Here is a 12,637-nt window from a genome sequence, read left to right as displayed (position 1 = left end):
TGTTGAGTGAGTGCATCCCTGGTTCAATCTTTATACGGTTAGCAGGTGTTGAGTTTTACTGATTTTTGATCCCCGGGCTGGGTATACTCAGGAACACACATATGCCCAGGTTTATGGGTCATTATTCACAAGGTTCTCTTAGGTTTTCTTATGTGAACATTTTGTAGTCTTGGCGAGACTCAATAAAAACTCTCTAAAAGAAAACAGCTAGAAACAAACATGGTATAAACTGCAACATCAGAAACACTGTGTTGAAATAAAGCAAGAGTTCACGTAGCCTGTGTTCAGCTTCTGACCACAGCATCCAGAGAGAGCCTGCAGTGGGAAGCATGCTTCTACTGACTTTTCAAATTATGATCACGGAATACACGTTCTCCTGGATGCCAAAGTGACTCATGTTTCATGGATCAGCCCAAAGGTCAGTTCCTCTACTAAACTACTTTGAATCCATAGTCGTACAGTTTAAAAATCTGGAAGGCACTTCTGAGATCACTCAGAGTGATAAGGTCATTGCAATATTTAAATCATGAGTTGAAAGCACGTTGCACAATGTAACATGCTATAAAAAATACATGTATTTGTAGGAATTATTAAGACCCTTCATTAGCATTCCTGTGGAGTCATCACTAGGAAACTTGTGGTCTCTGAAAAGAAGACTGTTTTTATACACAATCAATGTTTCTGTGTTTTGATAGACAGAATCAATAGCTACCAACTGTTCTGCTGGGCTCAAACCACCAAACCGCTGGCTCTGTATTCACATCCTCTCGGTTCAAAATATTTTTAACCCTATGATGTATAAATTCCTACTCTGTACAGTTTTTCCACACTGACCAATATATACACATCACAGAGGACACATTTAGTTCTGTGCTTCCTGCTATGACTGTTACAAAAGGAGGCTCCCTGCTTGGCAGCTGTGATGGCCTAGGAGTCAACTTCTCAGCAGCACCATTCTGGAAGTTAAAATCTTACATTTAATTATATCTAACGCACAGTTTTCAGAGTTTAGCTTTAAAAAAGTCATCTGCAAAGACCTGGAACCAGAAATACCATTTGACCCAGCAATCCCATAACTGCATATATACCCAAAGGAATAGAAATCATTTTATTACAAAGACACATGCACACATGTGTTCCCTGCAGTACTGTTCACAATAGCAAAGACGTGGAATCAACACAAATACCCATCAATGATAGATTGGATAAAGAAAGTATGGTACATATACACTAGGGAATACTATGCAGACATAAAAAGGAACATGATCATGTTCTTTGCAGGGACATGGATGGAGCTGGAAGCCATTATCCTCATAAACTATTGCAGGCACAGAAAACCAAATACCACATGATCTCACTTATAAGTGGGAGCTGGACAATGAGAACACATGGACACAGTGAGGGGAACATCACACACTGGGGCCTAGGGAGCATCGGGAAAAATAGCTGATGCATGCTGGACTGAATACCTAGATGATGGGTTGATAGGTGCAGCAAACCACCATGGCACACGTTTACTTATGTAACGTGCACGTCCTGCACATGTACCCCAGAACTTAAAATAAAAATAAAAATTTTAAAATAATTAAGAAAGGAAAAAAGCAGTCGTCCTTTCTGTACAGCTGAAAATCATCCTCAAAAGTAGTTGGAATACTGCACTCATATTCTTAGTGCTTCTAGAAATCTCCCAACTGTCCCAATTATCCCACTGTTTTGGAAAATAATACATTGTGTGTATATAATGAATCTCTGCAAAGGGCATCTAAGGTTGATATGAAAAGACTCATCTTGTGTGATATGCATATGCTGAGAATTATGGGTCTATGCAGATCGCCCTGGTCAATTTTACCTTAGAGTTTTGGGGAGGTTAATTTTTCCTAGAAATACAAGATCACTTTCCTTTTTTTTTTTTTTAGACCACTTTATTTAGGGATGCAGCAATGGCAGTAGTTCTCAAAAGGAAGCCGGGCAGAAGCACATTAATTTCTAAGGTATGCTAGACTCAGATGTATTGCAGATGCTAACTCACTCTCACCAGTTGGCATCAATGCCCTAGTCAGGCAGGGACCAGGGAGTCTGTGTCGGCATCTGTGTGTTCCTGCATCTGAGCACCAGCATCGGGGAGATGAAGTGCTGATCAGGAGAACACGCATTGGCAGGCGCGCGTGGCAACCCTGGTCTGTGCTCTGTCCGTCTGGGTTTGTCCAACAACTTAGTTCCATAAAGAAGAGAACACAGAAGTCGTGCCCCCTAGGGAGGAAATCATCACTGAACTAAGCAAGGGGTAAGATTCTGACTCAGGTCTGATAATTGCCGGAACATGCTGAGGATGATGAGGATGACGTAGGATGTACGAGTTGCGAAAGGGCATGGTGAGCCCCAGGTCCAGGACACTCGTAGGTGTGTGAGACCTGAGATGCACGTTGATATCGTGTTGTTCTGGTCAAGCAATGTTGAAAGTTGGGTGAGAATCTATGCAAGAGTAGAAAGAGTCCCCAGGATGGAAATGCTGACTGAAGACAGGTTCTGGGAAAAAAGGGGAAAGTAGGGTAGAGGGGTGAGGTATCCATATGCCCTGAAGTGTGTCTGTGTGATAGAGAGATGCAGAGAACCAAGGAATCAATGGTGATTAAGACCCTGATTGCATCAGGTGGATATGCAACTAGGTAGAAGAATTTTTAAATTATCTAAATAATTTAACTTCCCCCCAACAAAATACTTTACTAAGCATTTTTAAAACACAAATGGACCCTAGCTTTCGAAAGGCACTTATCCTAACCGAAGTTTTTCAGGAGGGTTTCCTAGTTAATGGATGTGTTGCTTGCCACTGAAACCTCCTAAACCATGTAATTCGCTATGTTTGCAGAATTATGTGAGGCAGATGCCCAGTAAAACCAAAAATGCAGAGAAATCTGATAGAAACGCTGGAAGCAATGACAAAATTCTTTAAAGGCAGACTTGAGTACTGTCAGCCTTATGCTACTTCCTGTCTCTAAGATTGAGTTATCTTAAACTGCGTCCATGGGAAATAAAAGAGAACAGAAGCCTGCTTTTTAAAGGCTTTGTGTCATGAAACTGCATTTAGAGTTTATTAGACAGGAATAACTTAGGTAAAAGTGTCAATCAGACATTAAAAATGTATATGTGGGGCCAGACCTGGTGGCTCATGCTTGTAATCCCAGCACTTTGGGAGGCCGAGGTGGGTGGATCACTTGAAGTCAGGAGTTTGAGACCAGCCTGACCAACATGGTGAAACCCTGTCTCTACTAAAAATACGAAAAATTAGCCTTGCATGGTGGCGTGCACCTGTAACTCCAGCTACTCAGGAGGCTGAGGCAGGAGAATTGCTTGAACCCAGGAGGCGGAGGTTGCAATAAGCTGAGATCGTGCCATTGCACTCCAGTCTGGATGACAGAGCAAGACTCCTCAAAATACACACACACACACACACACACGCACGCACGGAATATAGAAAATGTATATATATACATATAATAAAAGAGATTAGGTACTGTAAAAGAAAAATTGCACCGTACAAGATGAGCAAACAAAATTTATTTTATTCCTACACTTTTGCCAACAGTAGGGAAGAGTGCACAGACAGATATAGTCTGGAAACCCAGCTTCCTTGAAACAAAAGAATGGAGGGTTTCAAAAGCTGAGTGGGGTAGAGGTCACCTGCATTTGCTAATTGCTTTCCCCAAAGGAAAGGTAGATTTTCTCCTATGTTCATGACAGAAAGGTAGTTTTACAACTTGGACTCCCACAGAGACTGGGAAGGGGCGCCTGCCTTGATGACTGGATTCCAGAAGGATGGTGCTCACAGCCTTGGGAGAGTCACTCCTGAGCTGTAAAACTGGCCAGATACTGGGCAAAGATTTACATCTCAAAGGACAGACAAAATCAGTCATGAGCAGTTTTCTAAAGTAAATGCTGTCCATAAAGGGAGGTCAGGGGCTTAGAGTCAGAAATAAACCATCTAACATTGAGACTGGCTGAGGGACAGGTAGAGACCATCTTGGTTGGTAGCTATCAACAGAGAAGGACCCACTGAGGCTGGGGAATAGATACTGATGACAATGATGATCATGATTATGATAATGAAACATAACTTTATAAAGTCTTAAAATTAAAAAAAAAAAACTCCAGTTCATATTTTCCCACTTAAACATTCCACAATAAACATGTAACCATAGTAATAGCAAATATGCAGCCCAGAAGCAGACTGGTGGGAGCTGGACCATCCCATGTCCTCTGGATTCTAGTTCCGGGCTCTATTCAGGTCATCATTTTGTCTGCTAAGGTTGAAAAGATGGAGTGTGAACATATGTGAGGGTATCCAAGAGCAAATCATGAAAAATGTGCACACCCTCAGTGCCCTAAATATACATGATTACCCTGAGTGCCCAGCACATCCAAAATCCAATGCATCATTTCACCTTCTTGTCACCAACTAGTATTTCTGTCAATGGCGCTAGGATTCTTTCAAATTAATCATCTCTCACCTTCAAAACAACTTATCTCAGTCTCCTAAAGGATCACCTCTCCTCTCTAATTCTTTATCAAGCCACCAAATTTATCTTCCTAAGTGATTCCTATGTTGCCACTACTCTACATCAAAAATTGAGTTACCAGCTGAAATAATGTGATCATCTTGGTCTTTTCATGGCCAAATTAAGCCATTTACACATATTTTTGATAAGCGATCTGCTTGGTTTCATAATATCTATTTTAGTTTTGTTTTCTATATGTTGTATTTTTATGCCATTTTCTTATTTTGACTCTCGACCTTCTTGTTTCTTCATTACACTTTGAAATTGTTACAATATGTTAAAATTCTACTGATTATATTTCAATAAGGAATTGAAGACACATAAACTTCTGGGATTTTTCAAAGGTACTGCAGAAGATTTAATCAGTTTTCAGTTATTGCTAGAATGTCCTCTAACCCTAAGTTTCTTCACTTTCTGATAAATGCCTGAAATGGTTTAGCTGTGTCCCCACCCAAGTCTCATCTTGAATTGTAGCTCCCACAATTCCCATGTGCTGTGGTAGGGACCTGGTGGGAGATAATTGAATCACGGGGCATTTTCCCCCCACACTGTTCTCATGGTAGTGAATAAGTCTCACGGAGATCTGAGAGTTTTATAAGGGGAAACCCCTTTTGCTTGGTTCTTATTTTCTCTGCTTCCATGTAAGAGGTACCTTGTGCCTTTCACCTTCCGCCATGATTGTGAGGCCTCCCCAGCCACGTGGAACTGTGAGTCAGTGAAACCTCTTTTCCTTTATAAGTTACCCAGTCTCGGGTATGTCTTTATAAATCAGCAGCATGAAAACAGTCTAATACGATGCCTATTTTATAGTCGATGCATGGTCACACTGTTAGAGAACCCCAAATTGCAATGTTCTTTCTTACCACCATTTTGTTATTGTTATTCTTGTTTTCACTTTCTCTTACCTGAGATATAATTTGATTTAACTGACATTTAGGATACTTCAGACCTTTTTTCAGGGATGAGATAGTGTCTGGAAAGTGGTACGTCGACAGAAGAAGTCTTTCCCTTACCGTGTAGCCTGAGTTCGCTAGGTTTTGATGACATTTCATTTTCCTCAGTAGCTTAAAGACATTGAGGACTGTCTTTGTGCCTCCAGGATTGTGTATGAGAGGTAGCGTCAGTGTGGCTCTCTTTTGTATTCTACCTGCTTTTACAATCTGGCAGCTCGTGTGATTCTGATTCCATCTTCAGGACTTTTGGGTATATCCATATATCCAGACTATTTGTAAAATTTATTTGATCTGCAATTCACTGTAACGTTTTAATTCAAAAACAAATTTTTCTTTATCCAGAAATAAATACTTTTTTATTGCTTGTTAACTCTTGCATCACCATCCAGTTTTACTCCTTTGGGGAATTATAAGAATTAATTTTCTTAGCTCTGCCTTCCATCTCACATATATTTTGCCTTAATGTTTCTATCTAATTATGTCTCTGATTTTTATACTGAGAGGTACTTTCCCCATTTTTTTATTCATGATATTAATTGGTTTTGTGGCACAAGTTTTTAAAATTTTATTTTCTTCAACTCCTATTTTGATTTTTTTTCCCCCAACATCCTACTTCTCTTTTCTTCATTTATTTGTTCTTTTTGACATTTATCTTGGTCTCTAGAAGTCTCCCACGAACACATAGAGGCCTGAGACTGCTTACACACTTCTATTTAAAAGAGAGGCCTAGGAAGGTAATGGAAGCTGTGCGTGAATAACTGACTCTTAACAGCCAGTGTGTCATTTAAGGGTAATCAGATGACAACCACCATCTGGCCGTTTCACTGGGGGGCCCCCAAGCATCAGCATAAGTATATATGTTCTCAGTGATGGTTAAGTTTCAGCAAAAAAAATATCATCAACCTTCTGCTAGGGTGAAAGGTATATGACTGGTTGAGAACATTCTGAGGCCCCAGTGAAAGGGGAAAACAATGGATTTTGGAGTTCAGCATATTAACTTTCAGCCCATCAACCTGTTTTGAGTACCATATTGCATCCCTGCACTCAACGCCCAGAGTCTGCGGTGTTCTGTTTTAATTTCTCTTGACACCCCGACTCCCTTAGGGGAGAAGGGGATGTTCAGGGAGACTCACTGACCTGCTTCGGATTCCTTCAGTCAATTCTTGTGTTCTTAGCTTCACTCCTTATTTCCACCAGGAGAGTTTCACTATGCTTTGAATTACTGGGGTTTCCACAATTAAGCCATGCAAATTATTAAATTATTTTGTTTATCTTATTTCTCGTTTGTAATAACTTGTTATTTGAATTTCCTTTATTTGTCATTAGTTATCACAAATACACCAACTTTATTGTTAAATATTTTTTCATCATCACTCGTATTCTGGGGTCTCTTCTATTTTCTTTAGGTTCTACTGTTCTTGGATGAGTTATACACACGAGACTTCAATGGATCTCATACGTTACCCATTGTTTTCACATTTCCTTCATGGAATTTCTAATTGTGCTAGTTAAATTTGTTTTTCTCTTTAGTTCTTAAAGCCCTTTGGGTACTGTAGTTGGATCTTACTGAGTTTGGCTTTTGTTATGTAAAATATCTTTCTTTTTCTCTCTCTCTCTTCAGTGTAAGCCACCCCTTCCAGATGTCTTTCCTCCCTCAGTAGATACTTGGTTCTCCTTCAAGAATGGAAACCACCCACACAGCTTGCCATTTTTATTAACATGATTCTATAATTCCCTGTTTTCAAGAGCATAACTTTACTTGTGTTTAGCTTAGGATCCTAGGAGACACTTGCACCAGAAGATGAAAGTTGCAACTAACTTTATTGCTTACTCCAAAGACTCATCTGTTCTTCAATAGGAAACTGTTTTAAAACAGTCTAAGACTTTTTGAACAATTCGGCCTCAAAGTTCGTGGCATTCTCTGGCTACAAATTCTAAACAATTATATCATAATCTTTCCTAAATTAACCAATATCCTGAATTGAAAGACACATCATAAGTCAGATTTTTCAGTCTTAATAAATATCCCGAATTGTGTTTTACCTGACGGTTCAGCACAGATGCCCTGTGGGGGTATTGCCATCCCTGGGTGCGTAAGCAGTGCACTTGGCTTTGTCTTTTCAGCAGGCTTTTTGGTGATAGTTTGCAGAACCAGTGTTGAATATCCTCATGGAATAGTCCCTTCTCTGGCTACTGATAGTGGTTCACTTTCTCAGCACCCTTGCTGTGGACCAAAGTGTGTCCTGCCACAAGTCATACGGTGAAACCCGAAGCCCCAGGGCCTTTAGGCAGATAATTAAGGTTAAATGATGCCATCAGGGTGGTGTTCAATAGAATTGGTGACTTCGTAAAGCAAATACACCAAGGAAAGGCCAGATGAGGCCACAGGGACAAGTTGGCCGTTTGCAACCTAGAAGAAGGCACTAACCAGAACCTGACCATGTGGGCACCCTGATCTCAGACTTGCAGCTTCCAGAACTGTGAGATAATATATCTGTGCTGTTTAAGTCACAGGGTCTGTGGTACGGTGTTATGGCAGCCACAGCTGCAAGACCACCCATATGGGGGGTGCAGTCGGTGCCCCTGGGGCAGTAGCCAACAGGTGGTGAAGAGTGAGGCTCCTTTTTTGCCCTCTTTTGGGAAGAAGGAAATGATCTGGGGAAATGTTACCTCTGTTAGTGAACTGGGTTGAGGCACCACTACTTCCTGATCAGTTGGCTTCAAGCAGCATTTCTCCCTATTTTGTTGCTGTTGTTGAGACAGAGTCTCACTGTGTCACCCAGTCTAGAATGCAATGGCGTGATCCCAGCTCATTGCAACCTCAGCCTCCCAGGTTCAAGCGATTCTCTTGCCTCAGCCTCCCAAGTAGCTGGAATTACAGGCACATGCCATGATGCCCAGCTAATTTTTGCATTTTTAGTAGAGATGACATTTCACCTTGTTGACCAGGCTGGTCTCAAACTCCTGACCTCAATTGATCTGCTGGCCTCGGCCTCCCAAAGTGCTGGGATTACAGGTATGACCTCCGGCACCCAACCCATTTATCCCTATTTTTTTAAAATTCAAGAGCAATATGTTGAGATATTGTCATCCCCTTTGCTACTGACCAAAGTCCTAGAACTCTGTCACCCAGGCTAGAGTACAGTGGCATGATCTCAATTCACTGCAACCTCCACTTCCCAGGTTCAAGTGATTCTCCTGCCTCAGCCTCCCGAGTAGCTGGGATTACAGCACCCACCACTGCACCTACCTAATTTTTGTATTTTTAGCAGAGGCAGGATTTTACCGTCTTGGCCAGGCTGGTCTCGAACTCCTGACTTCATGATCCACCCACCTCAGCCTCCCAAAGTGCTGGGATTACAGGCGTGAGCCACCGTGCCCAGCTATGATTTCTCATTTTCTTTTGTGAGAAATACATCTATCCCAGACATCAACTTCTCAAAATTTTGTGTATTTTTCATTGCCCGTCACGTGAAAGTCAGCATAGATTACTGATTAACTGTAAAAAATAAAATATGTACTAGAAAGAATTTTATGAGAAAAGGTACATAATTTTGTTATGGAGATGTCTGTACCAGTCATATTTACGTTTCTCTGTCTTTTACTATTTTTGGTTGCATAATTTCCAAATACTTAATTTTCAAACACTGGTGTGGAGCATGCTGATATGGTTTGGTCTTTGTCCCCACCCAAATCTCATCTTGTAGCTCCCATAATTCTCACATGTTGTGGGAGGTATCTGGTGGCAGGTGACTGAATCTTGGGGTTGGGTCTTTTCAATGCTATTCTTGTGATAGTGAATAAGTCTCACGAGATCTGATGGTTTTAAAAATGGGAGTTTCTCTGCACAAGCTCTGTCTTTGCCTGCTGCCATCTACATAAGATGTGACTTGCTCCTCCTTGCCTTCTGCCACGATTGTGAGGCCTCCTCAGCCACATGGACTGTGAGTCCATTAAACCTCTTTCCTTTGTAAATTGCCCAGTCTTGGGTATGTCTTTATCAGTAGCGTGAAAATGGACTAATACACATGCTATCCATTTTTCCTTCCCGGCATAGTTTTTTTTTTCAGTTATTTCATCTATATGTATTTCAGTATTGATCTCTAAATATAGTGATTTAAAAAAACATCATTTTGCAGTATGAAAAAGATAATAATTTCTTCATATCATCGAGTACCCAACTGTGTTCATATTAATTGTATTTTTTATGAAAAGACGTTCTAAAATGTAAAGTTCAGTTTCTCAAAACTTTCCTTTTTGATTAGTGCTTTCTTTGTCTGATTATTGAAATCTTTCTCTACCTCAAGGCCATGAAGATATTCTTCTCTATTTTGTACTAGAACTATTATTATTTGACCTTCACACTTAGGTATATAATCTACTAGTAACTGATGTTTATGTATTATGTATAATAGGGGTCAATATTCATTTTTTTCTTCTTAATATCCAATTCACTCAGCATCATTTATTGAATATATCATCCTTTCCCTACTGAACTTCTGTGTACCCTTTATCCTAAATCACATAATTTTTTTCCCCATATTCTTGTGTGTCTGTCTCTCAAAACCAAATTTTGTTATGTCTTGGGAACAGTCAGTGCTCCCAAGGGACAGCCTTTCTTATGGAACTGACATTTTTATTAGAGGCAGATAATCTTTCTTTTATAAACAGAAAATACTTTATTGTTCTCAAAATTGCTAAGAATGAATTAATCTTCATTTGCTATTAATTTCAATGTACTGTTCCCACACCCAGTCATAATAAATGTATAATTATGTTTCCCTTAATCATTGATTTCAGTTGTGTTTTCTCACAGCTGAATTATTTTATTAGTTATCTACTTCTGAGAGACAAGTTACACTAAAATATCTCAATCTAAATATTTTTAAATGCTAGCCATATCGTTTACTCGCTTTGGTTATGGCCAGCAATTTGTGTTTGAGATTAGTTTGGCTATTCTGCTACACTCCTTGGGAAACAGCTCACTGGATGGCAGTAACCTCAATTCTCAACCCGGTCTGGGTGGTGTAAGGTGTTCACACTCGCGCCTGTGCTGCTTGGGACTGGCATCCAGCTGGGGTTCTCTCCACGTTAGGTCTCATCCTCCAGGAGGATTACCTGGGCTTATTCAATGCGAACTCCCAACGGAAACTCCATTTCCTCAAAAAAGCACAGTAGAAGCTCCATTTTCTCAAAAAACTGTCCATCCTCCTAATGGAATTCTCCATGTCCTCTAAAAAGCACAATAGAAGCCACTTAGCCATGAGACTATAAAATAAGAAAAAGAAGTCAAGAGAAGAAGAAAGGTGTTCTAGTGCAAGAAACTAAAATATATTTCTAAAACTGAGCTGCAGATAGAACTCCTGGTTTCCTGGTAAAGAAAAAGACAAAGTGTAAGGAGTTATACACAGTTATTATCATTAGCTAGAAGAAATTTCACATTTGTGGCCTAATAGGCATGGAAATAAAATGCTAGAAGGAGTAGGGCATGATGGTGCACACCTGTAGTCCCAGCTACTCAGGAGGCTGAGGCGGGAGAGTGGCTTGAGCCCAGGAGTTTGAGGCCATAGTGAGCTGTGATTGCACCACTGCACTCCAGCCTGGGAAACACAGTAAAACTCTGGGAAATGAAGAGACAAAAAAAAAAAAAAAAAAAAAAAGGCATGGAAGAAATGTCAGATGGAATAACCACAAAGTAATGAATCTTCCCCAAATAATGAATGTCATGAAACCAAAAAGGTTAACTTACTTCTAAAATGGTACATTGAATGGAAGCTATTCACTGCACACTAAAACAATAGTAAAAACAGTATACCTCTGAATTGTTACATGAAATGTACAGTTCTAAATGGGTGTGTTTATTTTTATATACAAACATGATGAATATAATGTATGTAGAAAATGTGCGGTACATAGAAGGTTAAGATATATTAAGTCTCTATGTCCTTCAGAAACTCAGTTCTATATGGTGCTTTTTAAATTATTATCACACCTCCTTTAACTATAGATGTAGTAATAGCAATCTTCAGTGATCCAAAATGGGTTATAGCAGTCTCCCACTTCAAAACCTCAATACAGAATTATGTTTCTGTGAAAAAGTTAACTAGGAATTGAACACAAAATGTATTTCAATTTTTCCCCTTTTCCCTGTAGTATTTAAAACATACTAGTTTATTGTTATAGGGCATTCAATGGACCAGTGACACTGTTTTCTTTAATTCAGGTAAAATTGAAATATTAGCACAATTTATTTATTGAAATCTCCAATTGACAAAAAGTCAGTGAATTTGAGATCTATTCCATTTTCCAGTGTACTTATAGTTAAACATGTATTCTGTTGTAATATTTCTCTGATACTTGATACATTATTCCTCCTTCAAGTGATACAATACAAATTTTATTTTGTAGCATTATGAAGATCAGTAATGTTTGAAACAATGGAGTTTCAAACTTTAAAAGTGTCTGTGTGATGTTTCCCTGAACCCATTTGCAAAATGTCTGAGAACAGAATAGAACTAGCATTCAGATCTTGGTTCTGAATACTCTTCTCCAGTATAAGGAATCAGGGCTCTTTGGAGAAGTGCCTGATTCCAGGTCTGGGGCAGGACATGAGCAAGATGAGCCTGGGGCATCTTACAGCGCCTGAAAGGAAGTGCTCAAAAACTAAAGGGATGGTGATATGGTTTGAGTCTGTGTCCCTACCCAAATCTCATGTTAAATTGTAATCCCCAATGCTGGAGGTGAGACCTGGTGAGGGGTGATTAGATCACGGGAGCGTTTTCTCGTGGCTTATCACCATCCCCCACTTGGTGCTGTCCTCGCAGTAGTGAGTTCTCCTGAGATCTGCTTGTTTCAAAGTATGTGGCATCTCCCTACTCCCTCCGTCTCTTGCTTCTGCTCTGGCCATGTGAAGTGCCTGCTTCTTCTTCACCTTCCACCACAATTAAAGTTTCCTAAGATCTTCCCAGAAGCTAAGCAGATGCCAGCATCATGTTTTCTGTATGGCCTGTGAAGCTGTGAGCTAAGGAAAAGCTTTTTCTTTATAAATTACCCAGTCTCAGGTAGTTCTTTATAGCAATGCAAGAACAGGTTAATACAGAGGGGAGCTTGTCAAAGGCTGTAGAGCCCAAC

Source organism: Macaca nemestrina, chromosome 8, assembly GCF_043159975.1.
Source record: "Macaca nemestrina isolate mMacNem1 chromosome 8, mMacNem.hap1, whole genome shotgun sequence".
Lineage (NCBI taxonomy): Eukaryota > Metazoa > Chordata > Mammalia > Primates > Cercopithecidae > Macaca > Macaca nemestrina.
Note: the sequence above shows the minus strand (reverse complement) of the source record.